Source organism: Puma concolor, chromosome C2 (genome assembly GCF_028749965.1).
Source record: "Puma concolor isolate L17-30 chromosome C2, mPumCon1.1.hap2, whole genome shotgun sequence".
Lineage (NCBI taxonomy): Eukaryota > Metazoa > Chordata > Mammalia > Carnivora > Felidae > Puma > Puma concolor.
In genome coordinates this window covers 94,773,000-94,799,134 of record NC_141675.1, presented here as the reverse complement: position 1 = coordinate 94,799,134, position 26,135 = coordinate 94,773,000, and the positions used below count along the sequence as shown (strand labels likewise).

At 39.3% G+C, this 26,135-nt stretch overlaps 1 protein-coding gene across 4 annotated transcripts in view; it reads right to left on the bottom strand.

Moving 5' to 3' along the window:
* Window positions 1-26,135, bottom strand: part of IGSF11 (immunoglobulin superfamily member 11) — a 130,099-nt gene that overhangs the window by 75,975 nt on the left and 27,989 nt on the right. Inside the window, exon 1 of one of the 4 annotated variants that reach the window (XM_086675371.1) lies at window positions 16,255-16,389. The exons of the other annotated variants lie outside the window; for them this stretch is intronic. The gene's annotated coding sequence lies outside the window, so the exon portion shown is untranslated. Of the gene's footprint in view, window positions 1-16,254; window positions 16,390-26,135 lie in introns of those variants that run through there. 4 annotated transcript variants of the gene reach the window in all.

Below are 26,135 nucleotides of genomic sequence, written 5' to 3'. Positions count from 1 at the left end.
TCACATTATAAATTATTAGGTCAGCGTCAGTCAGATTAGCAAACTTCAGGGAGTAAAAATTCAGGAAATAAAGACCCAAAGGAAAACATCTTAGGTTTATGCATGCACATGAAAAACAGAACATCAAAAATCCAGAATTATGTCAGGCCATGTTGTTTGATCTTAATTCTGAGATGTGTTTCCTCATTTCAATAACACTGATTATCCTAAAAAGAAGTGACTGGAAGACTAAAGTAAAATAAAAGACTTGAAAGTATAGTTAGGGGATAAAGGAAATTTACCCTTTCTCCACTCACCACCTTTTTAAGCCTTCCCTGGCAAGTGAACATTTTCATGTATAAATAAAAATTGAAGAATGACGTGTTTAAATTAACATGCTCCCCAAATAACATACAAACCATAAGAAATTCTTAAATACTGAGGGTTACTGGAGAGGTGTTGGGTGGGGCGATGGGCTAAATGGGTGATGAGCGTTAAGGAGGTCACTTGTTGGGATGAGCACTGGGTGTTATACGTAAGTGATGAATCACTAAATCTTACTCCTGAAATTATTACACTATATTACACTGGAGCTTCTTTACACTAAATTTTGGGTTAGATTACAGATTTTTCAGTTTGTTCCTATCCTTCTCTCCAGCCCCAAATGGCCAGGACTAAATGGTCAATTATATACCTCTAAGATCTATAAACAAGAATCTAAATGCCTGACACCTCATGGTCCTCTAATCTAAAAACACAGGAAAAGCCACAATCTCTTCAAATTATATTTGTTTCAATATAAGGTTTAAATGTATTCAAACTGAAATATTAAACTATCATCCCGTTCACATATTTTCAAGTCACTCCCTTACCATTCTCTGCTTTTTCTGTTCCCCAACGTATGTATCACCTCCTAACATACTACACATTTGATTTGTTATGTTCAATGTTTGTCTGTCTCTCCCTGCTAAAATGGAGGCTCCATGAAGGCAAGAATCTTCACATTTTTTAGATGAGAATACTATTCGATAAATAGCTGTTAAATGAGAGGATTTCATCATCTGTGCAAATCCTGACACTCTATAAATCTGACATTTGGAAGAAACATAGTCCATGTGCCTGAAACATAAAGTATGGGCACAAGGCTGGACAGCTATGTCCTGGTCACTTTGGGCAGATGCCATCACTGAATTTATAAAAGCTATAGCTAAATGCTCGGGGAAGGTGGGGGCGGGTAATTCAAGGACAAATGGAACAGTTTCAGATATGCAGACCATGGTCTCACTGTCATAAACTAAAGGCAAATTAAAGAGTTCAGGAGCCCCTGGAGAACTAAATAAATTCTTTAGTAAAGAATTAACACTTTCCTCAAGTAGGGTTGGGATAAGGCATAAGTCATGCCACAATGAAATAAAGACTGAAGCCAGAAGCCTCCAGGTGTTGCTAGGACCTAGGTAAAGGTGCATTACAGTGTGAAAGACATCACAAGCCTGGTCTACTCTAGCCGTTTATACCAGGAACCCTCTATTGTCAACACCTCCTTTTCTTTCTGCTCCTACGCTCATTCTCAGTCCCTCGTTCCCAGTGTTTTGTTCTTTCTGCTGCTCTCTCCCGCAAGATCTCTCACCCAGGCATATGCTCCACCCCACAGCAGCAGAACTTGTCATATGCAGAGAGGCAAGCAGGCCTCTCCTGCCCACCACCATGTGCCAAGCTCAGCGGTGGCCTGGCACACATAAAATGAGTCCTGGTCTAAATAGAGTAGAGCATGGACAGCCCCTAGAACTAATTGTTCCATGCACACAGCACTGGGCACACACCCAGAAGCTAACCACACTCAACGCATCCGGGATGAATCCCCTCAAAACTGGAAAAAAATGGCTTTCTCTGTCAACTGCGTGAGCATGGTACAATTCAATAATACCAGGACTCTGACAGCAGATTTTAAAAAGAAATGAAATAAAGACCCAACTCATTTCTTTAGGCTGACTTGACTGCCTGAGTTCCCAAAGACCTAGTCCTACCACTACTCGAAATTCAAAACAAGATGGGTCATCTTGATCTCTAAAGTTTCTTCCACTTCTAAAGTTCTATGGTTTAATCACCACCAGCTTTTCTGCATCCACTACATCACAAACAACTATTCTGAGCACTGCGAAGACTATACAAGAGCAAATAGTGGTAGAAAATAATTAGAATAGTGGAGTACTACGTTAGACCTTAGAGAGACAACGGGGTTTTCAGACAAGACCAATGGCATGAGCAGAGAAGCAACAGCAGAGATGAACATGAAACATTTTTAAGGCACGGAAGATGCTAGACTAGCTGGAAATAGGATACAAGCAGATGAGCTGAGGGTGATAATGTGGGTCAGGCTCCCTTCAGGGTACCCTGAATGGCAGGATAAGAAGTCTGGTATTTTGGGCAATACAGAACCTTCATAAAAAGAATCAAAGATGAAGTAATACTTCATAAAAATGTATTTGGTGGCCAAAAGTAGGTTGAATTGGAGTAAAGACTCGAGAAATATCAGTGGGAAAAACAATGCAATAGTTGACTTATTGGGAATGTGTTATTAATAATAATGCTATTAATTCATTATTAATTATTACTAATGTCAATTGCAATGTAGACAAAGAAGGCAGAGAAGGAAACAGAGCAGGAAGAAAGAACTGTCAGCCCGTACAAGAAGCCCCTTCTAAGGCCACCTGGGTGGCTTAGTTGGTTAAGCATCCAACTGTTGATTTCAGCTCAGGTCATGGTCTTATGATTCCTGGGACCGAGCCCCATGTCGGACTCTGCACTGACAGCACAGAGCCTGTTTGGAATTCTCTCCCTCCCTCTCTCTCTCTCTGCCCCTCCCTTGCTCTCCCTCTCTCTCTCTCTCTCAAAATGAATAAATTAACATTGAAAAGAAGAAGAAGCCCCTTCCAGGATATGGAATGCATATTAATCCTAGGTAGGTGTGTGAAACAGCACTGCCATCCTATCCAAAGGATCCCTTAGTTTATGGTGGTTATGGTTCCTAATCCCCTTGCCCTTCTTCAGTGTTCAAATCACATTCATGTGACTGGCTTCCCAAAAGGGTTTTGCACATCTCTGATTAACACTGCCTCTTTTCATTCCCCTTGCTCCTTTTCTCCATCCCCTCCTTCCACCCAGTTCAACGTCAAAAATCTGGAGAGAGCTTTCCACCATAATCCCCAGACCACAGAGCCCATATCCTCTCTTTCTTCTACAATCTTTTCTTTTCCATCATCTTTTGAGTTAATCTTATTAAAAATTTACTTGTCGAGGGGCACCTGGATGGCTCAGTCGATTGAGCATCTCACTCTTGGTTTCAGGTCAGGTCATGATTTCATGGTTTCGTGGGTTCAAGCCCCATGCTGGGCTCCATGCTGATGGTGCTTGAGATTCTCTGTCTCTCCTTTCTCTCTTCCCCTCCCCTACTCGTGCTGTCTCTGTCCTTCTCAAAATAAATAAATAAGCTTAATTTTTTTTTTAAATTTACTTGTCGAGATAGCTAGTTACCATGGTGATAAGAAGGCAATATTACAGATAATGCCCTTATTCTCTTACTAGCTTAAACACTTTTCAGTTTCCATCAGTTTACCTAAAAGATTAGGTCATTAATCTCCAGTCTTTCAAAATAAGCCTGCAAATAGCTCAACCCTCATTCCAAGACCAATATATAGTGCAAGCTTCATCCTAATTGCTCTAATTACATGAAGAACATAATGAGATACAGCAGCAGATGGCTACAGATTAAATGTGACAGAGAAGAAATGCTCCTCTCTCTCCTATTGAAGGAAGTTTGCCGTGAAAAAAATTATTTTGTTCACAAAGCCAAATCTATGTTTTAAAAATTGTTATCCCACTTTTCTATTTTCGTCAATAGTACCTTTCCTTAAAAACAAAATTTACTCATTTCATGTTGGTTTCTCTTACTATATTTAACAGAGATAAATTTGTACCCCTACTGAACAAAAGAAGATGTGCTCATAAAAAGTTTTTTGTCAGAGTTTATATAATAAATCAGATGCGTCTACCAACCTGCTCTATAATCTGAAAGATGTATTCTATCAAACAGAGAATGGGGTGGGGGTGTCTTTAATTGGGGCCTAACAACAAATGATGTATGTAAATCACTGTTAGCCCCAGCTAACAGTGTCAAACTTCCAGCCACTGTGTTAATCACTCATCACTTCAAACTCAATGTCCAAAAATAAAGTCAATATTTTGCCCTTAAAAATAAGTTTTTTTTCCCAACTTCTGTCTTCTGGCTAATGGTAATAACAGGCTCAAACCTTGGTGCTATCCTTTCAAACCCCTCATGCTATTGCTGGAACTATCAAATAGGGTCCTGTACACAGGAAATCCCTAAGTCATGACCCCTGAAGTCACCAGCATCATTGAACTGCCAAGGGCTCTCTGCACCTACCCCCCCCCCCCCAGTACGTCCGAGGAGCATCTACCACTGCTGCCACGATCAGGGGGCTCCAACAAAGTCCCCATGCCACGACAGAAACTGAGTGAAAGAAAAAGGAATAAGAGTCCTGCCACTAGTGAAACAAGAGGGAGAGTCAAACTTTTCATTGCCGCCTGAAGACGGAGGGGATTCAGAACACTGGATCTATCTAGGCCACTCCATTCCCCAAAGTGATAAGCCTCTTACTTCATTCCTAATATCACCTCTCTCCAGATTATTAGTGTGTATCAATGTTCCTACTGTCATGACACTCCACAGTGGACCAGGAGAGATAAAAAAATCAAAAATCGTAGGAGGGTCTATGCTTCCCCCACACACACAATGTAAAACTCCAGTGTCGTATCAGAAAATATTCTCTGTAGAAAAGAATAGTCACTGAATTTTATCAGCTGCTCCAACGCAGCACTGCACAATCTTTTTGTTGTTGTTAAAAAAATTTAGGAAACATCTGTTTGCATTTTCTTATGTTCTCAAAGGCAGACATTAGGGTAATACAATATATATGTGACCACTGATCCAGTAATGCTATGGGTCAAATATTTTTTCACACATCAATTTCCATTAATAAATGAAGTTGTTCTGCTTAGACCTCTAAGGAAGTCACCTCTAAATACTTGGCCTGTATTATTTTTCTTACACTTTATTCTAGTATTTCTTAGCCCATCTTCATTATGACTTAATCTGAGAAATACATGAAGGATTGATAACTGAAAAGAGGAAAATGATACAGAAATCATTTTGAGAAGCCCTAGTTATTGGTGGCAAGTGTTTGAAGATACTCGAAAACTTGTCCCAAAAACCAAATCCATTTACCATTTTGTGTGTCATGCCAGGGAAGCAGAGAAACTACCAGAACAACGGTTGGCAACACTTTGCCACTGAGCAGGTTTCACCTCAAGGGTCACTTCACCATGTTTATGGATGGCCCATGTTTTATCCCCAGCCTTCATGTAATTCATTCACTAATAAAATTATTAATCACTATTCCAGAATATACCTGCTTTAAGTTTAACAAGATAGATGAAGGTTTTTTAAAAAATTTTTCTATTGTAAGATATGGGGCAAGAAAAAGAAGGGTAATGAATTGTTATCACCCAGACATGAGTTTATATGAAATCCCTTCCAAAAAGAAAAATTAATATCCCTGCCCCAACCCTGTTTGTTTCCTTAATAAAATCCTCTCTTCACTCCTCCTTAATAATCTTCATTAAAAAGACCTCTGCTAAACTGACCACTCAACAGTTTCTTCCATTTGGTGTTGGTGTTCGTCTCATCAATAATAATAGCCATATTACATTAACCCATACAGGCTAGATTATGCCTTGGCAGCAAATCAACTCTGAAATCTCAGCAGCTTTATACAAAGTCTATTTCGTGTTCACACAATATCCTCTATGGAACTGGAAGCTCTCTTCCAAACAGTGACTCAGGATTTGGTCACGTATCATCTTGTGATTCGCTCATCTCAACATGTGGGTCTCCACAATCCAACACTCTCACTTACAGTCTACCAGTTAGAACACATATGTGGCTCCAACCTAACTGCAAAGAATGCAGGAAAATGAAGCTTCGATCTGGCTCCAAAGAGGAAAACAGGGGGTCTGGGTGGCTCAGTCTATTAAGCATCCAACTCTCAATTTCAGCTCAGCTCATGATCTCAAGGTTGTGAGATCAAACCCCACATTGGGCTCCATGCCAGACATTGAGCCTGCTTAAGATTCTCCCTCTCCCTCTCTCTCTGCCTTTCCCCCACTCACATCCATGCTCTCTCTCTCAAAAAAAAAAAAGAGAGGAAAATAAAACACAACCAGATTAACAAGTAGCATGGTCTTTGTCATAGGAACTACTTACTACATGCCTAATTAACTACTATGAACCTAGAAGTCTCTATATATATTAACATCTTTAATATCTACAACTGTCCATAAGATAGTTACTATTATTATTACCCCACTTTTATAAATGAAGAAATCGAGGTCCAAAGAAGTAACTTACCTAAGTTAATAAGTGACCTAGCTGGGATTCAACAGTGTACCCAGAATGCACTATGAGACACTGCTTCTCAATATGCAAAACACAATGCTAGGCAGTGTTAAGGATATTGGTCTTCAAATACCTGCAGGGCTATCACATGAAAGAAGTATTTACATCTATTCTGTAAGTCATGAGAAGACAAAATAAAAGGCAGTACTAAGAGAAAAATTAAAGTGAAGGACAGTATTATTGAGGGTTTAGGATAAGCCAATGCACTGGTCTAGATCCATCCAAGCACTCCCACAGGGTGGGTGTTGTTATTCCAGTTATACACATGAGAGAAACAGACTCTGAATTTCTCTGAGAGAAACTCAGAGAAATTAAGTAGCCTGGCTAGGATATTGGCAGAGCCAGGACTGAAACCCACATCAAACTGGCTTCCAAACCTAAGCAATCTTCCACTGTATTCAATACTGCATAGAGACAGTAGATACAATCTCAGTCTACAAATCACATGGTCAAGAAATGTAACTGTTTTTTAAATTTTTTTTCTGTGACTAAACTTTATTTCATTTGTGACCCCCATTTAACTGAGGCAGAAACCTGATCTTTGCACTTCTGCTCTGATGTCTCAGGGAGAAGTCAACGTACCTCTAGAATTCATCAAACCTTCCTAAACGTTTCTTGCAAGCACAATGCCAATACCTACACTCTCTCAACTGACTCTCCTTCCTCAAATAGTCTACAAAATTGTTTTTCCTGACTTTTCCAAATTGTTTTATACACACACCCAGACTTTGTAATTTTTGAAATTCAAAAACTAGACACTCGCCTCTTCTCTGCATTCTGCTGAGGTGTCTCTTTCCTCCCCTGATAACCAGAAAAAGTAAAACTGTCAGAGGGCAGCAGGAAATACCAGGAACAGAAAGCATGTGATTAACATATCACAATATCACCCTGTTACATAAAGGAGGCCTTTTGATAATTAAATAAGCTGTATGAGACAGTGAACTTCCCTGTACAAAAATTATTTAAGGAAAGGGTGGTCAGTCATGTGGCTAGAATAATATAGGAGTTTAGCAGGTATATTCTGGGTGGGTGGGGGGAGTGTCGTGCTTGGACCTAGAATATTTTTTACCTTAAAGGAGGGAAGGAGAAAAGGAGGAAGGGAGGGAGGGATGGAAAAACAAAACAAAAAAAAGACACACTTATAATTTCGAGGAAGCCAGAAAAGAATCAGTGATTTTCTATGTATAGTCAAAGGAAAGAGGTAGGAAGGGACCGATTACATAAAGCACAATACTGACGTGAGAATAACTGAGGAAAATATGTACAGACCACAAAGGACCAGAATGAGAATATCCAAGAATGTGATTTCCTAAGATCTTCTGAAATAAGATGAAGTCTGTCCTCCTAGCTGAGGAAAGGTAAAGGAATGGTAAGGGGAAAGGTGATGGTGTGGAAGATTATCTAAAGAAATTCGAAGCTGCAAGAACTTTATCTGAATACTGTCACTCAAGTAACACCTTGATTCTAATCTAAACCTGCAGAGCCTCCAGGAGAAGGCAGGCTGTGCCAAGGGAAAAGACAAAAAGCCACTGTGGCTGAGACATTTACATTTCTCCGGTGATAGCCTAGGGAATACATCCTGATTTTTCTAATAATTTTCTCTAAACTTTTGTCTGAGAGCTAATAATAATAATAATAATAATAATAATAATAATAATAATAATAAAAATTACTTTGAAGCACTCCCAGAGGCATCGGAAGATATGCCGTGCCACATTAAAATGCAGCTAGGAGTCATGTAAAGTATCACATTAAAATGTAAGACCCTTCAAAATTCAATCTTATTTAATTTCAAAGCAGTATTTCAAACCAAAAGGCACTATGGGAATTGAGAGAGAATAAGGAGATAACAGTATTGTATCTCAATTTAGGAAAGAATTGAGATAGAAAGGGAGGTGGTAATCTACCAGGCATTTTTAACGACAGATCCATTTGTGATATATTATAAATTTCTGTCCCTCTGTCACAATGCAAGGACAAAGGGACCATTTTACTTTTTGCTTCCTGTGTAACTATTAACAATTAAGTTTAACATGAAAAGCTACACTGCTGGTGCTGACCTCCTTTAAGCCCTAGACCCATATATTGAATTGCTTACTGGTCTTCTTCCCCTTGGACCACGTTCCTCAAGCAGAACAAATTCAATTTGTCCAAAACTGGATTGATCATCTTCTCTCAAAGTTGGATCTTCTTCCTTTATTCTCCATTCCAATGCATCCAAGAACATAGACATTCACCCAGGACATGTTTAGCATCCTTTAAAACAAGGAAAGTTTACCTCCTACATTGCTTACCCGCTAAATTGGTGGTCTCCTGTTTAACTCTTCTGCCATTTGTTCCTTCTGTTCTGGCCCCTCATCATTTCTCCTCTGAACCCTTGCACCGGCCTCTTAGTATACCTGCCCCTGTTTCACCTTGTCTTCCGCCAGTACATTCTGTGCACCACCAGCCCCAGAGGGCACTTCCAACAAGCAAATGTGCTTATACTCCACCCTAGAATAGATCCTTGGGATGAATGGACCTCACTCTCCCATAAGGGATAAACTAACTTTCTCACCAGGACTCAAAGGCCTTCCATGAGCCACCATTCATAGCTTCCCCTTCCACCACCAGCAGGTCACACACACAACTGCTACAATGAAGCACACCTGAGCACCCAAGCTGCACTCCCTGTGCCACTTTATGCTTTTTTGTCTTTCTTTGTGCAGTTCTCTCTTCAACAAGCCATAGTTTTTTTGAACTTTGAATGCGTTTTTGAACGCATTCCCTAAGGGACTCTTCCCTGACTCTTCTCCTCCTCTCACTTCTGGACAAAGTGTCTTCCCCCTGTATTTACACAGCAAAGCAGCCCTGACTCCACAGCACCTACCACACCCTGCTGACTGTCCGCTTGCCTCAGACTACCAGTAGCTCAAGGAAGCGGTATTCACCTCCACTCACAGTGCCTAGTACACAAGAAATGTTCACTGAACTAACTTCTTTTTTCATCAAGTGACTCGATTTTTACTTGATTCTATTTATAACATTTTCTTCCTGTTTTCAATACAGTACAAGTGAGAGATTTACAGTAAGTAATATTTTGTATGCTCAACTTAACAGGAAAACAGAAAGGAACCTTTACTAAAGCTTTCCCCAGGTCAGTAGTATACCATGCCGAGTATACACTTTCACATGATACTCAATGTTTAAAGTTGCTATGTAAGTTAAGCAGAGGCAGTATCTTGTTTTTACAGAGAAGAGAGGATAATAAACTTTCACAAGGTTACACAGCTCAAAAGTGGAGGGGTCAGTATTGGAATACAGGTTTTATGCCAACTTAATAGTGCTCCTCCCGTTGAGAGAGAACAGAAGGATTCAACAGAAAGAAAAGAAATCCAAAAACTGAAAAAGGAGAAAATGTTCTAAGTTCTCCTCCAGTCTCACAATTTTGTCTTTTCTCCACATGTCTCAATTGGATGGGTGACTCTGGGTAATGGGGGTCATTGTAAGACCATGGCTATTACTTAGAACACCGTGTTAGGGAATGCTAGGGTTAGCAGTTCAATAAACTTATGCATTAATTAGTTTCGTTCCACGAGACATCCAGCCACTAAACTTCTAACCCTTGCAAACCATCTCGCAATCACATGGACTAGGAAAACGTGTAAGCGGCTCAGTTTTAATCCACCACCACCATTACAAATACAATTCAAAGTACCAACCTCCCTAATGGTGCCTGCAAACTGGTACATGAAAGCTATCACAGAGGCTCGAAGCTCAGCTCTGCAAACAGAATGCACGATGGAATGCCTGACTAGAAAAGCTAAGGGGGGGGGGGGGGGCATTTCATATTTCATATTTCATTCCAGGCGGTGAGGACTTCCCTCCTTCAGCAAATGGGTGAGGACGAGCTGCCTCTCACACTGTGCCCACACCACGCACACCCTAGCCTGGGGACATTCTGAGGCAGACTATGGATACTAAGGAATGTAAGCTTAATGTAGAAGTTATGGCTCCAAGCAAAGACTACAACAAGACCACTGCCCCCACTTCTCCAAGTCCTGCCCAGTAGCATGGTGTCATAAAATATACTTGGCCTACTCAGCAGAGGTAATACAGCCCCAGTAAAGATTGCAACTGCTACTAAACAATGTCTGTAGTGGGGAGAACCAAAAAAGCTACAATCCAAGGACACCAGGCAGAGATCCCAACAACAAGAGCCTTGAAAAAGACAAGGAAGAAAAATAGTAGCAGCAACTTGCTGGGCATGTGACTTAAGACTCTTGGCAGGCTGCCTTGCTGGGCTGGACAGAATGTGGGCAGAGAATTCACATCTTTCTCCCCGCTGCCAGAGGCCAAGAAGGCCCAGACAGAGGAATACCAAGTCAGATCCTTCATCAAGCTAATAATCAATGAGAACTTCCTGAGGAAAACAATGAATGAATAACCACAACTCTCATGTTTTACACATGCATGTGACTAATCTGCATTACTCTAATGGGTTTAGGACTTCCACAACTTGAAACAGTTCTGTAATATATTAATTAGGTATCAAATATACAACCAATGCAAGGGTTCACACCTGGCAAGCAGGTTGCTGCACAAAGCTCTGAAGCAAAAACAAAGAACAGAGTTCAGCTTAACATGTCACCCACCAACATTAATAGGGCATGAATTGAGACACTGGGCCAAGATCAGCTAATACAAAGACAAATAGGATGTCTTTGAGGAAGCTACAGTATTCTAGGGGACGTGGGAGGAAAAAGCAAAGAGAATGTCAATAAAATAAGGCAACTGCTGGCACAGGATGTATAGGGTAGTATATGAAGACCACCACTCAGAGTTAAAAGACCAAAAGCGAAGCAAGCAAACATCAACCCCCACAAGGACCAAAGGGAAGAGTTACAAAAAAAAACCCTAGAAATAATCTAATCTGGATTTTCGAATGAGGACCCAAATTACAAAAGGTGTATGACTTGTCCAGCATCATGCGGTCAAGAGCAAAGCCTAGGCTGGAACTCAGGTTTCCAGTGCTTTCTACCACAGCAGGTGGGGAGGGGAGTTCTGAAGCTAGATGAATACAACTTCAAAAATGCAAATTCTAGAGGTACCTGGGTGGCTCAGTTGGTTAAGCATCCAACTCTTAACTTTGGCTCAGGTCATGATCTCACGGTTCATGAGTCAAGCCCCACACTGGGCTCTGTGCTGACAACGCACATTCATATTCTCTCTCTCTCTCTCTCTCTCTCCCCCTCCCTCCCTCCCTCCCTCTTTCTGCCCCTCTCCCACTTGTGTTCTCTCTCTCTCAAAAATAAAAAAAGAAGCATCTTTTAAAATGTAGATTCTAAAGACAACTTGACTAAAGCACTGTGAATAAGAATGAAGGGAGGGATGTGAGGGCTGGATCTCCTCAGAGAGGGGAGACCTGGAAGACAAGGGCATCTGCATGTGGTATGTCAGTAAAACCAGAAAAATTAGAAGCATTTCATTTTTAACTGGCCATAAACATTCTCCTCAAAGCAACTATTTGCTAACAGGCTGCTTCAGTGGTGTTACTAGTTTACTCCTCCCCTATTGCAGACAGTATTTTATCACTTATGCTGAGACTACAGGGATGTTTTGCGCACAAGATTTCTTAGAGACTGTGTATCAAACACAACTGCATCTACCTGAGAGTCTGCAAGCCTTTTCCTCAGCAGAACTTCTCTATGACATCATGAAGTTCAAAGCAATACCCGCATAAGCTAATATAAAGCTCTACCCAAGTTACTCTGCAAACCAAAATGCAAGCCAGTTGTCATTACAAGGTAAAGAGATCAATGCTACACTTAATTTATTCAGCAAAATTTACTGATTAACTCTGTGCCATGCACACTAATTTTAAAACCTTATAATCTTAAAGGTTATAAGGTGGGGAGGTTAGGAGACAAAGGATAAGAAGGCATACAAAGGAAAATACAAGAAAATTAAGATAAATAAGACACAGTCCCTGTCTAGTGAGGAAAGTAAATGTCATACATGCAAAAACTATACAACAGTTTGATAAATGTTATAAAGCAATGCTATTCATGCCAACCCCTGAATTGTTTGTTGTCGGTCTACAAGAAAATAGCAAGTTCAGAAATGGAGAGTAAACATTTAGAAAACTTTATAGCAATTTTTTTCTTTTTTTTTTTTTATTTAAATTCAATACAGTGTAGTATTGGTTTCAGGAGTAGAATTTAGTGATTTGTCATTTGCATACAACATGGATGGACATTTGAGCTCTTTCCATAATTTGGCTATTGTTTTGGGGGGGGGGGCAGATTTAAAATCCTCATGTTTTTTTATTTTTTTAATATAATTATTGTCAAATTGGTTTCCATACAACACCCAGTGCTCATCCCAACAGGTGCCCTCCTCAATGCCCATCACCCACTTTCCTCTCTCCCTCACCCCCTATCAACCCTCTCAGTTTGTTCTCAGCATTTAAGAGTCTCTTATGGTTTGCCTCCTTCCCTCTCTGTAACTTTTTTCACCCCCTTCACCTCTCCCACCCCTGCCATCTTCTGTTGAGTTTCTCAGGATCCACATATGAGTGAAAACATATGGTATCTTTCTCTGCTTGACTTATTTCACTTAGCATAACACTCTCCACTTCCATCCATGTTGCTACAAATGGTCAGATTTCATTCTTTCTCATTGCCAAGTAGTATTCCATTGTGTATATAAACCACATCTTCTTTATCCATTCGTCCGTTGATGGACATTTAGGCTCTTTCCATAATTTGGCTATTGTTGAAAGTGCTGCTATAAAACCTTTATAGCAATTTACCAGTAATTTTAGGTCTGTTGATTCTAGTCATTTATAAATGAGGCTTCTATTTTGTATGTCTTTTTTACATTTCATTTTTCTAGTATTTCATTTTTATTACACTTTTTACAAAATGTCAGCCCACAAATAGTTTGAGAAGTAATGCAATAAAGTGACATACCGCTAGCACTACATGCTGTCCTACACATATGATATGAGCACAGATGAGGAGAAAAACCTGTGAGATTTAACAGTGGCTCCAGAGAGAAGATAACCTTTAAGCTATAAGGGATAAGTGGGGGTTAACCAGAGACAGTGAGAAGGGAAATGCATTCTAGGGAAGGAAGAGCATCTGAAAAAGCTTGGGGGTCATAAAAGTGGATGGCATGTTTGGAGCATAAACTTTGAGGCATAGTAATAAACAGTATAAGTGCAGGAAGTTAAGCTACAAAGAAATTGCAAGAGACTTGCATGACTTTAACGTTTAGACTTTGGGCTTTTTACCTAAAACACAAGAGGGAACCACTGAACATTTGTATTACCCAGAGAAGGCTGTATTTGTATCTTCATTCAAGTTATTCTGGTAGCAGTATGGTAGATAGATTTGAAGGGAGACAGAACAGAAGGAGGGGCAGATACCAGTTATGAACATACTGGAATAATCTAGGTGGGAAGTAAAGAGAAGCTGCATTATATCAAGGAAAACGGGCAAGAAAGAATGGCTTAGAGAAATGTTTCAAAGGTAGGAATGTATAGTATTCCTCGCTTACCAATAGGTATCAAAATCTACAATTAGACAGTTGTTCATTTAATTCAATAGGTGGTCTGATTATACAAGAGGGAGAGCAGTAGGAACAAGGATGAGTGGGTTACTGAAAGGAGAGAGATCAGGATGAAATGGGAAATTCTAGAATGAAAATGTGAAAGTTCACTAAATACAAGTATGAGGTGTGTGCTGCTGAGAAACGGGAGGTATCTGGGGTGAAATGTGAAATTCTAGAATGATATTGGGCCTTGATAACACACACACACACACACACACACACACACACAGAGAGAGAGAGAGAGAGAGAGAGAGAGAACAAGGAAAGAGGTATATAGCCAACACATTTGTTTTGCACACTCCATGTAGAAAGCAGTATTTTAGACACCATGAGAGATAAAAAGAGAATAGAGAGATAAAAAAATACAAACAGTTCTTTCACTACTGACCCCAGGACAACTCTAGGGTCTCCTGAAACCCCCTAGTTAGTTCTGGACCACAGCTGACCTGAGGTACTTAACTCAGTAAGTATCAAACCAAGACTCATCTTCAATCCAGACAATCCTATGGGTTCAGGGAATCTCTAAAGGGAGGTGGGGGGAGGCGGTATAACACAAGTGTGTGTGGTGCTGCCGGCAGGGAAGGAGGTTTCTTGCCTGGAAGAAATTAATATGCCATGAAATGTCACTAGGGAAAATGTGAGTCCCTCAAATGAAAACTGTTGAGTCAGCCAGAGCCTCTGGAGCTCCCAGTCTTCAAAGACCCAGAGATAAGCTTCTCCCTAGAATAGCTTCTCCCTCTCACAGATTTAGTGAGTCCCTGAAACTCAGTGACTCTTGAGAGAAAGCAACAGTGGAAGGGAGTGTGGCGCAAGCATATACCATTTTTCATGGAATATTGGGAAAAAAGTAAGCCTGTGGTTAGATGTAGTCAGAAACAAATCAAATACTGTTCTATCATGGGTATTTATACCCCTCTTTTGCCACAATTAACACACACAGGGATTACCACTTATCATAACACTGTCGTCCTCTTGTTGTGGGACAGGCCCAGTCTCCATGTTATGGTGGTCCGATTGTGTTTTATCAGGCTCTATAATAAGTGCCTGCTATATTTCAGGGCACATGATTTTACCAAAGGATACAATAGACTTAGCTTTATATCAACTTCTACTTCATTCTGGTCATGAACTAGGACAAAGAGCCCCTTGTGTATCTTTACAGCTGTATCTATACAAGTGAAATTCACCAATTAACCTGTGAATTTAATCTAATTATTCGACAAGTATACAAGATTAAACAGTTTAATTTACCTAAAGAGTAATAAGCTTTTAATCTACGATCATCAGCTGCCACTTCATTTTAGTTTATAAAACATAATGTTGCCCGTGTCTTTGTAAAGTGGCATTGGATATAAGACAAATGTTCACATATAAGAGAACATAAAACTATCTCCAAACAGCATTAATTGCCATCTTGTTATCAGAAATGAACAAATTCTCAATCAGTGCTTACCCATCTGCAAGACACTTTTGGGAATCAACAGAAAACAAAAAGATCTAATTATCCACAAGGTCTGGAAAAGACAGAAAACAGAATCACTTAATACCAACAGTGTATGGAGGTAAGCAAAGGAGAAGCTCTCCATTCAAAATGTCCAGGATCCTCTGCAAGCCCTGTACAATGCACCAGCATGGAGACTGATGAATAAGCTTCATTGATAATAGTGACTACGTCACGGCTGGCTGAACATTCAGTCCACAAACAGAAGGCTTCTTGTATTTGCTCAAATCAACCATAGGAAAGTTTTAGCCAAAAGACTGTTATATTCAAATGGAAATCAGTACTTTCCAGCAAGAAAGGACAATTAGCAATTCCTTAAACTGGCACTCAGAGGAAGAGCAGGGAAATGTACCAAAAACAATCACAAACAACCTATATTCCAAAATGTGAAATAAGTAAGAAAGACTACCACAGTTAGCATTTTGAAAACTGCACACAGCAGACCTAAGTCTGTATATTACAGGTCTCAAATCATCAACCCACTGGTAAACTTCACCCAAATACTACCCTTTTGTAAAGTGCTTATTCCATACAAGTTAAAACCATAGTCTGAGATTCCAGGGCATAGTTAATTTAAATGGTGTTCCCTGAACATTAAGTAAAAAAGCACAAAACCTGTTTGTACATTCGAAAAGCCCTTACTCACCAGATTAACAGATTCTAGCAAATACCTTTCCAAGATTGGCAGGACAAATAGCCACCATCCTCATCCCCATTTCCAAGCACACATCAGTTTTGGCCTATTTGACCTATGGATAGGGTGTTGTGAGTCTGATCCTGGGGGCTATAACAAGTCCACAGGCTCCCAAACAAGTTACGATTGAACTTTAAAAAATTCAGGGGAAAAAGACAGGCTCAAGAAATTGCACCAGAGTTAATCAATGATTTTTTAAACATGATACCAAAAGCACAAACAACAAGAGAAAAAAACTGATAAATTAAACTGGGTCAAAATTAAAACCTTTGTCCTTCAAATGATACCATCAAGAAAGTGAAAAGACAACCAACAGAATGAGAGAAAATTGTAAATCATATGTCTGATGAGAGGTACAAATCTTTAATTTTAATAATAAAAAGACAACCCAATTAAAAATGGATAAAGGGCAGGGTGCCTGGGTGGCTCAGCTGGTTAAGCATGAGACTCAGTTTTGGCTCAAGTCACAATGTCACAATTTTGTGAGTTCGAGCACTTCATTGGGCTCTGTGCTACAGTGCTTGGGATTCTCTCTTCCTCTCTCTCTGCCCCTCCCCCATTCATACTGTCTCTCTCTCTCAAAATAAATAAACTTAAAAAAACTTTTTAATGGACAAAGGGTTTATGAATAAGACATTTCTCCTAAGAAAATATATGAATGGCCAATAAACATATGAAATGATATTCACCATTATTAGTTATTAGGAAAATGCAAATCTACAATGAGATATCACTTCAAACCCGCTAAAATGGCAAAATAAAAAGACAATAACAAGTGCTGGGGAGAACATAGAGAAATGGTGTGGCCACTTTGGAAAATAGTTTGGCAGTTACACAGAGGACTACAAGATCCAGCAATTCCATTCCTAGGTATATATCCAAGAAAAATTAAAACACATCCACTCAGAAACTTGTACATAAATGTTCATAGCAGTATTCATGACGGCCAAAAAATAGAAAATCCAAAGGTCCATCAACTGACAAATGGATAAACAGAAATTTGTACATCCATGCATGTAATATTATTCAATGATAAAAAAAACATGCTAAAACATGGATGAATTTCAGAAACATGCTAAGTGAAAGAAGCCAGTCACAAAAGACTACATATTATATGATTCCATTGATAAGAGATGTCCAGAACAGGAAACTCTATAGAGGTTGCCAACATTCTGAAGGGATGGGAGAGACTGGAGAGTGACCAAATGTATACAAGTTTTCTTTCTAGAGGGATAAAAACATTCTAAAGTTAGATTATAGTGAAGGATATACAAATCTGTATACTGAAAACCATCAAATTACACACTTTAAATGGGTAGATTTTATGGTATGTAAATTATATCTCAATAAAGCTGGTATTTTTTAATCGTGCCAAACTGCAAACCTTTATGCACTCCTAAAGGCTGTCCTTCAAGCTACCTGATACCAAATTGGTCAAAGTATACCTGAAGTAGAGCAATTATACTCACATCAATCTGTGTTTATAACCCAAGCACTGTCTAGAATTGGACTGGCTCTGAGAGCAACACAGAACCCAATATATACATTTCAAACACTTTGAATTTCTATTAATTACCAAAGCCTCGCAACACTTGCTACCAACTTTGGCTCCATTTACTTCAGTAAACAATGACTGAAGCCCACCACAGGCCAACGATTATGTTTAGAATACAAAGACAAAAGATATAGTAGGCCCAACCCTCAAGGAGTTCATAACCTGTTAAGTCTAAGACAGAGAAGTAGGCACATGATTCAAGTTCAGGGCTCTATGTGCAAATTACGGGGATGAGCATGGGGCAGAGAAATAGAACAGAGAAGACAGTGATTTCATCTGGAGATGACACACAAATGATTCACACGAACAGTGACACCTGAGCAGGGCTTCAGAGGCTAGGTAAACAGGAAGAGAATGACGTGGGAAAGGGGATGGAAGGAAAGCAAACCACACTGAAGGCAATGCAAAGAAAAGATGTATGAAATAACAAAGCAGCTTGAAGGACTGAAAGAAATTAGGAAAAAAAAGAGTGAGACAAGTCATGTCAGATGACAAGTCATGTCAGATGATGGCCAGGGTGAAGAGGACACCGACAAAAGGAAATGTACAAGGGATACCTGACTTTCCTAAAGATAGTTCAAACATGAACTCTTGCCCCTCTGCCCCAGACCTGTTCCCCAGTGTCCAGTTCTATCATCTCCGACTAACGCTGGTGCTTGAGCCAGAAACCTGGGAATCACCTTTGACATCTGCTCCCCCAAGCCCCCCACATTTAATCTATCAATCACCAGTGCCACTGATTCTAATTCTAAAATCTGTTCCATTCATCCACCACTCCCTACCTATTCACCAGCACTGTACTTGATTTCTCCAACAGCCTCTTCATCAGTCTCCCTGCCACCATCCTTAATTCACTCAAATTCATTCTACACACAGAGATGATCTTTTCAAAGTGTCAAACCTTCATTAAATCCCCACTGCACTAAAGTCTAAAGATGGGGAACATACCTTGTTTTATTCACTTTGGGATACTCAGTGCCTAGTACATTGAAAGAATGAAAGAGAGAGGATCAGGTCTGGGGCAAGATGATGAGTACAGGCCTACTCGGTTTGAGCTGTCTAGGAATGTCCAAGTAGTTACCTTGCTGGCAACTGGCAATATGTGCCTGGATCCCAATGACATTTGGCTTCACTATTTCAAGACTAACATAGGCCGAATTACCTAGTAAACAGGACTAAGACTATTTTAGATAATCATGAACTAAGTTAATAAAGCTTGAAGCAAGCTCAGCTTCTTAGGAAAGATTAAAGTATCTCTCTAATCTGAAATTCTGCAGTTCTGGGTCAGGTGTAGGTTAGCATTTCAAGGACAACAGAAAACACAGATCTGGCACTAGATTAATGGTGGGATTTTTACAAGGAACAATCTGGTAGCAAAGCCTATGATTTGGCCACTTCCTTCAAACTATTTACCCAATGTTTCTGCCCCCCTGTTCCCTGTGTCCTTACCAATTCCCAAATGGCTTCTCTGTCATTCATTATAAATAATTCCTGACTCTCAGACAGTACACCTGGGGTGGTACCCAGAAGTACATATTCTGATAACGACACCAGGCAATGTCTCAGTCTGGGGATGCCACTAAGTTAACAGCTTAGAGAACAGATACAAAGCTTATCTTCCTTCCTCTCTCCCACTGACCCTGGAGAGCTACCTTTGAATGTGGGTGCTGTAAGGATTTTCAGAAATAATTAAATTATAATTTACTGTGGTGGGATTCCCATGGCACTGTGCAAAGCATTTAATATAAAGTACTGTACATGACAAATAAATGCAAAGAGCTTCCAGAGAGTTTCTAACAAGTAACAATTGCTTTTCCAAATGCAGATATAGAATAAACTGATTACAGCCTCCAATATCCTTTTTTTCTCCTTAACTTTCCCCAATATCAGTGTTTGTTAACTACTATATACAAACCTTTCAAGTTCAATGAGATCATGATAGCATCTATCTCTACATCACTTTTTAAATCAATATATTAAATAATTATTCAATTGTCTTAACTTTTAAAATAGAACATTTTAAGGGGCACCCAGGTGGTTCAGTCAGTTAAGCGTCTGACTCTTGGTTTTGACTCAGGTCATGATCTCACAGTTCTTCCTGAGTCAGAGCCCTGCATCGGGCTTGTGCTGACAGCACAAAGCTTGCTTGGGATTCTGTCTCTCCCTCTCAGCCCCTCCTCTCTCTCGCTCTCAAAATAAATAAAACGTTTAAAAAATAAAAAGTAAAACAGCACATTTTGAGAACTTCTGTCTATATATCCAAGGAGCATGTACAACAGTTAGTAATGTAAAATTAGTCAGCTTGTGATCCTGTCAGTTGTTTTCTATTCAGGTGATCACAGGCAACAGCCTGGTGGATTTGGTAGTCTTAGGTTTTAAACTGCTTTATGTTTAGTCATATGTCATTTACTTTGTATCTGTAAAGGACCACTGGTTAAAAACAGAATATAAGAGTTATTGAAATATGGAATATTGAGATATTGAAATATAAATAAAGAACACAAACATTAAATCCTACAACTTTAACTAATGACGATTTTTACCAGCTCTGGATATTGCATCACCTGATCAAATTTCTTACATCTTACAAAAAAAAAAGTCTCCAATACTTCAAAATCCAATGGGGAAAAAAAAGGGAAAATATGGAAAATATAACATCACAACTGGCTTTTCTTTTACAGGGAATAAGATTGCCTCCATTATGTGTTATTTGCCAGAAAAGTACTTATGAATAGCAATTTGAAAATTTTTATCTATTAGTGTATTTTAGAAGAAAACCTCAAAATACATTTTTAAAAATAAGACAGAATACCAGACTTGCAACCACTGAGTGATAAACTAAGGTTATTATTTATTTTTGATGCTTGACACAACCTTAAATTTCAATATGCACTTTACTATATTCATTCCCAAAAGGACATCATCTTAAAATCTGACAGTGGGGTTTTATTTTATGTGACTAATTTAAACTAAATTAAGCAACCTTGTTATACATGCAAATGATATATGCATAAATTTACTCATTTTAGCATTGTTTAAAATAGTATAAAATACTGGAAACCACCTAAGTATCCACCAGTGGGGGAACAAGTTATGGCACGTCAATACAATGAGATGTTACACAGACATAAAAGAATAAGAAAGCATACAATAAAGTGTGCTACTGCTTGTGTAGGAAAATGGGGTGGGTTATAAATGTATTTGATTGTCCATGCTTAAAATAACTCCAGAATGATACTTTTTTAAAAAACTAACAACACTGGTTACCTGTGGAGGGGAAACTTGGAGGACTGGAGACAAGAGAAACTTTTCAAGGAGTATTATTTTATATTTTTTTGAAATTTGATCCATGAGAATATATAATCTATTCCAAGACAGTAATGTTTAAAATAAGTATTTTTAAAAGTAAGCCAATACTCTTATAGAGTATTTTAAAAGAAATTAATACTTTCAAAAATGCAATACTCAATAACTAGTTTATATATAATCACATAGACAAAAATATTTTGTAGAAGAACAATCACAATCTGTAATCTTAAAACTGCTCAATACATGCCCTCTTGAATCACATGGAACACAGTAATCTTAGAGTTAATTCCATCTCCAACCCTCTTCATGTGCCATCTATGGTTGAAATAGCAGCTACAATGGGTTCCTTCATTTTCTCAGGGCTACAAGGAAAAAGCAGTACAAAATATGAGCTTCTTGACAAATCCCCATAAGAAGTGACTGAGAAAAAAATTTTTGAAAATATTCAATTTTTCTAATCACACTGTACATCACTTGTTAAATGGAAAAGTCAAATGTCTTTTCATTCATAATGCTGCATTAAATCATATATTAAATATAAAATTTATAACAATACTTAATAATAGAATATCCATTTAAGACTAATTTTATCTTAATCACATCATCTTTTATTGCCCCCAAATGACAAAATGCCTTTTAAAACTTAATTCAATAGGAGCTTCTTGAGAAATAGGGTCTCAGGTTCAAAAAAAGGTGAGAACAAAGCAATCTACAGTACTATAGATGTCTACAGTACCAATGACCAACTGACAGCCAGAGTTACCAGGGAGCAAAAATCATAAGCCTAAAAATATAAAACAAAACTAACAAATAAGGTTGGCTGTTGTATTCACCATCCAACCTCAAACTGGTATTCCCATTCTTCATCTCTCACTGAGTTCACAGCCAGTCTTCTAAAGGTTCACCTTTCTTGAGCTCCTTCTCCTATCCTAACCTTCTAACTCTTGACAAACACCTCACTTTTCACCTGCACCTAGAAGAAAGTGAAGGAATTCTCTCGCTGTCAACCAGAGCATCTGTACTTTTACCTGCCCTTTCACCTTCCTCTCCAATCCACAGGAGGCAGGATAACTCCTTCCCTGCCTTAGAGCATCTTCCACTTCCATCAGGACCTCATCTGAGCCATCATCCCACCACTTCATATTTCAACTGCTCCCTTTTCTTTGGCTCCTTCCCTTATGCTTTCAAAACAGCAAAGACCTTTCGTTATTTTGAAATTTTTCTCTTGATCCTGCTCTGTCCTCTAACTATTGTCCTATTTCTGTCCTTTTTCTGGTCAAACTGCCCAAATATGGAATCCACATCCATTGCTGCCTCCTTCTTCCCTCAGAAAAGATATGCTTAACTTTCAAATCCTCTACTAAAATAGCCTTATCAAAGTTCCCTAATGTCTGCATAATCACTGAATCAAAAGTGAAAGTGACCTTCAAGCTTATCTACTCTATTTAACTTATTATATGGGTAAGGAAGCCGAGAATCATGAAAGGTTAAGTTGACCAACATTATACATGCATCAATGTGGGCTGACATCTTGACAACCTTCCATCCAGAAGAATATACATTCCTTGGTTTAAAAAAAAGAAAGAAAACAAAACAAAATCACTAACTAAAAAAGCAGGATGAAACCTACTCAAGATGATTTCGGACCAGCATCACGTGGACCCACGCCCTTCCTCTGGAGTAGAACCTCTCCACGCTGTGTCTCAAGTTTCCTCAAAAAATTAAAAGCAGAACTACCCTACGACCCAGCAATTGCACTACTAGGTATTTATCCAAAGGTTACAAAAATGCTGATTTGAAGGGGTGCATGCACCCCAATGTTTACAGTAGTGCTATCAATAATAACCAAATTATGAAAAGAGCCCAAATGTCCTTTGGCTGAAGACTAGATAAATATACACACCGTGCGCGCGCGCGCGCACACACACACACACTATATACAATGGAATATTACTCAACCATCAAAAAGAATGAAATCTTGCCATTTGCAATGTGGGTAGAAGTACAGTGTATTATGCTAAGCGAAATAGTCAGAGAAAGACATCATATGACTTCACTCATATGTGGAATTTAAGACACAAAACAGGGGAAGGGAAGGAAAAAATATGATAAAAACAGAAAAGGAGGCAAACCATAAGAGACCCTTAAATACAGAGAACAAACTAAGGGTTGCTGGAGGGTGGTGTGATGGGTTAAACGGGTGATGGGCATTAAGGAGGGAACTTGCTGGGATGAGCACTAGGTGTTGTATATAAGTGATGAATCACTGGGTTCTACTCCTGAAAGCAATACTATACTATATGTTAACTAACTTCAAATTAAATAAATTTTTTAAAAAAAGATCATTTCGGGGCGCCTGGGTGGCGCAGTCGGTTAAGCGTCCGACTTCAGCCAGGTCACGATCTCGCGGTCCGTGAGTTCGAGCCCCGCGTCGGGCTCTGGGCTGATGGCTCAGAGCCTGGAGCCTGTTTCCGATTCTGTGTCTCCCTCTCTCTCTGCCCCTCCCCCGTTCATGCTCTGTCTCTCTCTGTCCCAAAAAAATGAATAAACGTTAACAAAAAAAAAAAAAATTTAAAAAAAGATCATTTCAGGTTTCTCCACAAAAGAAAAAAGAGGAGTCACAACTGTAATCTGAAATGAAAGTCAATACAAATATAGCAACAGATAATTCAAAGTCCATTTCAATTGACTTTAGAATGTCATGAATTGCACTTCATGAATTCCTAAGCATCTAAACCAAATAATAAAGTTCCACTGTGGAATCTTTTTAGGAAGGAGTCTATTCCTCTTCCTTTACTCCTCCCTTTGCCATGAACATGCCTACAGGACACAATCTAAATCTGGGTGTCGAAAGACCCTGCATAGAAACTGAAAAAGCCATCAGAGAAGGAGAAAGAAACAGAGAAATAAAAAGAAGTTTCCAGAAAGTGGAAGTGGTCAACAGAGCCAAATGCTAATAGTGCACATTCCTTCCCTGACAGACCACTTTTTGTACACTCTTAGTCATTCTAAATAAGTCTCTGAAGTTTTCCTGAATTAGGGCTTAACGTCTTTTACAAATAAACATGCCCAGCTGAGCATGAAGAGTATAGATTCCTCAATCTACTTGTGTTCAGTCTCCCTGACTGTACATTTTAGAGGCCAACCTACAGTCTGAGTAAAATATTTGAGATTCTACTACCCAAGCTTTTTCCCCACCCAACACTTCTTCCATAACACTCCTTGAAACATCCATATAACTACCAAAAATATATAATAAATGAGGACTTTAAACAAAGAACCAACAGAAATTAATAGATAAAAAATTATCTTGCCTATACTCCTAGCTTCTCCAGGTATTTCCATTCCCAAATAATTGGGAGGCTTCATAGACTTACTTGTTTCACTCTTCACTGTTCTATCACACTACTGTCAGCTACCCCACAAACTTAGGAAGGCAAGGTACTACAAGAGACATCTGCCTAGAAATATACAATACCTAGATTTCAAATTAAACAATTTAAACAGTAAAATAATATATTACTGGTAAGGAAACATGAAGACACTATTTCGTCATGATTTGGGATGTTAATTTAATAATTAATAAGCAGAATGGGGAGAGGAGGGAGAAGAGTGATGAGCAAAGCAGGGGAAGGGTATGATGGAGGGATGAGAGATGAAGGGGAAACAGAAAAAGCTTTGAGAAGAAGAGTCATCCTACAGGCCACCCTCTGAGGTTCTGTGTGGCATCTGCTTGTTCTGCCTTCCTTCAGACTCCTATTTCAGAGCCAGCTAGACTCAGAGCCAGGGGCCACCCCTGCACAGTGCATAAAGTGTACCCAAGAATAGGGAGGGCTTCTTCTGGCATGAGGTCACAGAGACTCAACTGGGATTCCCCAGCAGCCTTGTTTACAGGGAATAAATAAGATAATACAACAGGAAACACGCTCACTGTGGCCATAGCACCTGGAAACTAAAACTCCAATAGAAAAACTCACCAGCTTTTTGGCAGAAGGATGGGAGCCATTCCTAGGTTAGCAAACACCAAGTCACTTTTGTTAATAACTCAATACTCAAGCACAGAATCCAAAAACAGGCCATCTAGTTACCTTAAAAATAATTTTAAACTCAAGGGATCGTACTGGTTAAAAGTGAGCTAAAAGGTCATTCAACCTAACCTCCCTTCTTAGAAGTTACTGAGATAAAGATACTTGGGGAAAAATCATTGCAAGATCTACCCCTGTCATGGAAGAGTAAGCTTCTAATGAACTAAAATTCCCACAAATAACAACTAACACTCTGGACAATATAAAAAACCACTACCTGACGGCTCTGGTAAGTGAAGAGAAGCCAACATGCTTGGAAGGGAAGTCTAAACTTGGAAGAAGTGACCAGCATGGGACGGGGTGCAAGTCTGCAGCTTTGCCCTAAGAACAGCCACAGTCATGGTGCTAAACAGCTAAACTCCCATTTTAAAACAACCCAACCTCTTAATGATCAGAAGAACCTGGGAAAGTAGGTCAGGGAAACCAGAGCCACCAGACGGTGAGGGAAAAGCCTGGAAAGAAGAGAGTCAGAGAAAGTGAACATCAAATTCTGTGTAGAAATTCTGCCCAAACCTCTGGCAGACACTTAAAGCATCTAGATGCGTGGGACAGACCAAAATTAATCTAAACTGTGATATGAGCCACGCTCACTGTGGCCACAGCACCTGGAAACTAAAACTCCAATAGAAAATTCACCAGCTTTTTGGCAGAAGAAATCAGAGCCCAAAGCAACAAAGGCTACCAGGGAATGAGGGAGAAACCCTGCAAAAAATGAGAAGCAAAGACCCCTAAATTTTGCATAAATACTGTCCAACTCTCTGGCTGACACCCGAACCACACATGTGCAGGGCAGGCCTGAGACAGCCTGAAGTAAGATCTGAGCCACCACCACCACAGGCTTCCTCTTTGAGTCTATCCAGTGTAAATACCTGCTTACGTACTTC